We start from the raw sequence: 4,805 nt of genomic DNA, 5'->3' as shown, positions 1-4,805 counted from the left end.
TAGTTCACCAAAAGGAGAAAGAGTCAGTGATAGATAGAGAAAGGCAGCGAGCCATAGGGGAGGAGCAACAGATCTGGGGGCAGCTATTAGGCTTTATACTTGGCAGAATTTAAAGGCTGAAATCTAAACTACTAGTTTTTTGTTTTTCTGTTTGTTTGTTGTTTTTTTTTTTTTCATTCCAGTGGACCTTACCTCCCTTGTATTTTCAGGTTCTGCTCTGAAGTGAAGGTGAGAAACACAATAAATGCAACAAGAATAAAGATATTGTTATATCTACTGACAGTTAAAGAGACAACATATCACAGCTCCACCCGTTCTGAGGTGACTTTGAACTTGAAATAAAAATCCTCTTTTCTGCTCTTTTTTCATGGTGCCTCGGAGGTGGTCAGCTGCCTCAGCATGAAGCTGAACATTGCCTTCCCAGCCACTGGCTGCCAGAAGCTCATTGAAGTGGACGGTGAACACAAATGTCATACGTTTTATGAGAAGCACATGGCCACAGAAGTTGCTGCTGACACTCTGGATGAGGAGTGGAAGGGTTATGTTGTCTGAATCAGTGGTGGAAATGACCAACAAGGTTTCCTCAAGAAGCAGGGAGTCTTGACCCATGGCCGTATCTGCCTCTTGCTGAGTAAGGGGCATTCCTGTCATAGACCAAGGAGAACTAGAGAAAAAAAGTGCAAATCTGTTCAGGGTTGCATTGTGGATGCCAATCTGAGTGTTCTCAACCTGGTTATTGCAAAAAAAGGAGAGAAGGATATTCCTGGGCTGACCAATATTACTGTGCCTCATCGCCTCGGGCAATCTCTCTGAAGAAGCTGTCTGCCAGTTTGTTGTGAGACAGCCCCCAAACAAAGAAGGTAAGAAACCCAGGACCAAAGCACCCAATATACAGCGTCTTGGTACTCCACGTGTCCTGCAACATAAACGTCGGTGTATTGCCCTGATAAAACAGTGTACTAAGAAAAGCAAGGAAGAGGCCACAGAATATGCTAAACTTTTGGCCAAGAGAAGGAAGAAAATTGCCAGGAACAGATTGCCAAGAAATGGAGGCTGTCCTTACTGAGAGCTTTTCAGCTCTGAGTCCAGTCAAAAATGAGATTTTCTAAGAGTGACAAATAAATAAGATCAGACTTTTTTTTTTCAAAAATGCTCTTTTCTTTGTACTCTGATCCCTGTCTGGCTGAGACTTGAAAGTCATAGTCAGCTTTAGAAATCCACTCATTCAACCCCAAATTTACTAGGCTCTGTACAGCCCAGGTGAGTTTAAACAACAGCAACAAAGTTACACAATAAAATCAGACTTTACTTGTAGTTTTCCCTAGTCCTTACTGTCACCAAGAAGGGTCAATTCCTTCAAAAGAACTAAAGTAGGTCAAAGGAAGAATCAATATTTTCAATGCACAAGAAAGCATTATTGTTGCCATTCTACAGGTGAGAAAAATGTAAATCTTGCATTCACACAGGTAGCAACTTGGGGGTGGAGGCTATTAGGGCTCAGATATCATGATTTCTAATCCATTACTCTTCCTACTTTACCTCAATACTATTGGCTACATGAATGCTAATGCATATACCCCATGTGCCTTTTCATCATGCATTCAACACGTACTGATTATACCTAGGATGGGCAAGGACCAATGCTGTACCTTGGGCTATTTAAAAAATAAATGACAGAGGCGGGGCAAGATGGCAGACTGGTGAGCTGTATGTTTTAGTTACTCCTCCAGGAAAGTAGGTAAAAAGCCAGGAACTGCGTGGACTGGACACCACAGAGCAATCTGTCTTTGGGCATACTTCATACAACACTCATGAAAACGTGGAACTGCTGAGATCAGCGAAATCTGTAAGTTTTTGCGGCCAGGGGACCCGCGCCCCTCCCTGCCAGGCTCAGTCCCGGGGGAGGAGGGGCTGTCAGCTCCGGGAAGGAGAAGGGAGAATTGCAGTGGCTGCTCTTATGGGAAACTCATTCTACTGATTCAAACTCCAACCATAGATAGACTGAGACCAGACACCAGAGACTCTGAGAGCAGCCAGCCCAGCAGAGAGGAGACAGACATAGAAAAAAAAACAACACGAAAAACTCCAAAATAAAAGCAGAGGATTTTTGGAGTTCTGGTGAACACAGAAAGGGGAAGGGCGGAGATCAGGCCTTGAGGCGCATATGCAAATCCCGAAGCAAAGCTGATCTCTCTGTCCTGTACACCTTTCCTTAATGGCCCTGGTTGCTTTGTCTATTAGCATTTCAATAACCCATTAGATCTCTGAGGAGGGCCGTTTTTTTTTTTTTTTTTTTTTTTTAAATCCTTTTTGCTTTTTCTAAAACAATTACTCTAAGAAGCTCAATACAGAAAGCTTCAAAGAATTGAAATTTGGGCACGTCAAGTCAAGAGCAGAACTAAGAGAGCTCTGAGACAAAAGGCAATATTCCAGTGGCTGAGAAAATTCACTAAACAACACAACTTCCCAAGAAAAGGGGGGTGTCCGCTCACAGCCACCATCCTGGTGGACAGGAAACACTCCTGCCCATCGCCAGCCCCATAGCCCAGAGCTGCCCCAGACAACCCAGTGTGACGGAAGTGCTTCAAATAACAGGCAAACACCACAAAACTGGGCGTGGACATTAGCCTTCCCTGCAACCTCAGCTGAATGTCCCAGACCTGGGAAGGGGGAGCAGTGTGAATTAACAGAGCCCCATTCAGCCATCATTTGAGCAGACTGGGAGCCTCCCAACACAGCCCAGCAGCCCAGAACTGCCCTGGGGGGACGGCACTCACCTGTGACATAGCACAGTCATCCCTCAACAGAGGACCCGGGGTGCACAGCCTGGAAGAGGGGCCCACTTGCAAGTCTCAGGAGCCATACGCCAATACCAAAGACTTGTGGGTCAGTGGCAGAGACAAACTGTGGCAGGACTGAACTGAAGGATTAGACTATTGCAGCAGCTTTAAAACTCTAGGATCATCAGGGAGATTTGATTGTTAGGGCCACCCCCCCTCCCCGACTGCCCAGAAACACGCCCCACATACAGGGCAGGCAACACCAACTACACACGCAAGCTTGGTACACCAATTGGGCCCCACAAGACTCACTCCCCCACTCACCAAAAAGGCTAAGCAGGGGAGATCTGGCTTGTGGAGAACAGGTGGCTCGTGGACGCCACCTGCTGGTTAGTTAGAGAAAGTGTACTCCACGAAGCTGTAGATCTGATAAATTAGAGATAAGGACTTCAACTGGTCTACAAACCCTAAAAGAACCCTATCAAGTTCAGCAAATGCCACGAGGCCAAAAACAACAGAAAATTATAAAGCATATGAAAAAACCAGACGATATGGATAACCCAAGCCCAAGCACCCAAATCAAAAGACCAGAAGAGACACACCACCTAGAGCAGCTACTCAAAGAACTAAAGATGAACAATGAGACCCTAGTACGGGATATGAAGGAAATCAAGAAGACCCTAGAAGAGCATAAAGAAGACATTGCAAGACTAAATAAAAAAATGGATGATCTTATGGAAATTAAAGAAACTGTTGACCAAATTAAAAAGATTCTGGACACTCATAGTACAAGACTAGAGGAAGTTGAACAACGAATCAGTGACCTGGAAGATGACAGAATGGAAAATGAAAGCATAAAAGAAAGAATGGGGGAAAAAATTGAAAAACTCGAAATGGACCTCAGGGATATGATAGATAATATGAAACGTCCGAATATAAGACTCATTGGTGTCCCAGAAGGGGAAGAAAAGGGTAAAGGTCTAGGAAGAGTATTCAAAGAAATTGTTGGGGAAAACTTCCCAAATCTTCTAAACAACATAAATACACAAATCATAAATGCTCAGCGAACTCCAAATAGAATAAATCCAAAAAAACCCACTCCGAGACATATACTGATCACACTGTCAAACATAGAAGAGAAGGAGCAAGTTCTGAAAGCAGCAAGAGAAAAGCAATTCACCACATACAAAGGAAACAGCATAAGACTAAGTAGTGACTACTCAGCAGCCACCATGGAGGCGAGAAGGCAGTGGCACGATATATTTAAAATTCTGAGTGAGAGGAATTTCCAGCCAAGAATACTTTATCCAGCAAAGCTCTCCTTCAAATTTGAGGGAGAGCTTAAATTTTTCACAGACAAAGAAATGCTGAGAGAATTTGCTAACAAGAGACCTGCCCTACTGGAGATACTAAAGGGAGCCCTACAGACAGAGAAACAAAGACAGGACAGAGAGACCTGGAGAAAGGTTCAGTACTAAAGAGATTCGGTATGGGTACAATAAAGGATATTAATAGAGAGAGGGAAAAATATGGCAAACATAATCCAAAGGATAAGATGGCCAATTCAAGAAATGCCTTCACGGTTTTAACGTTGAATGTAAATGGATTAAACTCCCCAATTAAAAGATATAGATTCGCAGAATGGATCAAAAAAAATGAACCATCAATATGTTGCATACAAGAGACTCATCTTAGACACAGGGACACAAAGAAACTGAAAGTGAAAGGATGGAAAAAAATATTTCATGCAAGCTACAGCCAAAAGAAAGCAGGTGTAGCAATATTAATCTCAGATAAAATAGACTTCAAATGCAGGGATGTTTTGAGAGACAAAGAAGGCCACTACATACTAATAAAAGGGGCAATTCAGCAAGAAGAAATAACAATCGTAAATGTCTATGCACCCAATCAAGGTGCCACAAAATACATGAGGGAAACATTGGCAAAACTAAAGGAAGCAATTGATGTTTCCACAATAATTGTGGGAGACTTCAACACATCACTCTCTCCTATAGATAGATCAAC

At 43.2% G+C, this 4,805-nt stretch overlaps 1 pseudogene; it reads left to right on the top strand.

The window, feature by feature from the left end:
- The first annotated feature begins 399 nt into the window (after positions 1 to 399).
- LOC119530216 lies at positions 400 to 1,083 on the top strand (annotated as a pseudogene).
- The last annotated feature ends 3,722 nt before the right edge of the window (positions 1,084 to 4,805 follow it).

This window comes from Choloepus didactylus, chromosome 3 (assembly GCF_015220235.1).
Source record: "Choloepus didactylus isolate mChoDid1 chromosome 3, mChoDid1.pri, whole genome shotgun sequence".
In the NCBI taxonomy this organism is placed as follows: Eukaryota; Metazoa; Chordata; class Mammalia; order Pilosa; family Megalonychidae; genus Choloepus; species Choloepus didactylus.
Note: the sequence above shows the minus strand (reverse complement) of the source record. Positions and strands in the feature narration are given on the sequence as shown.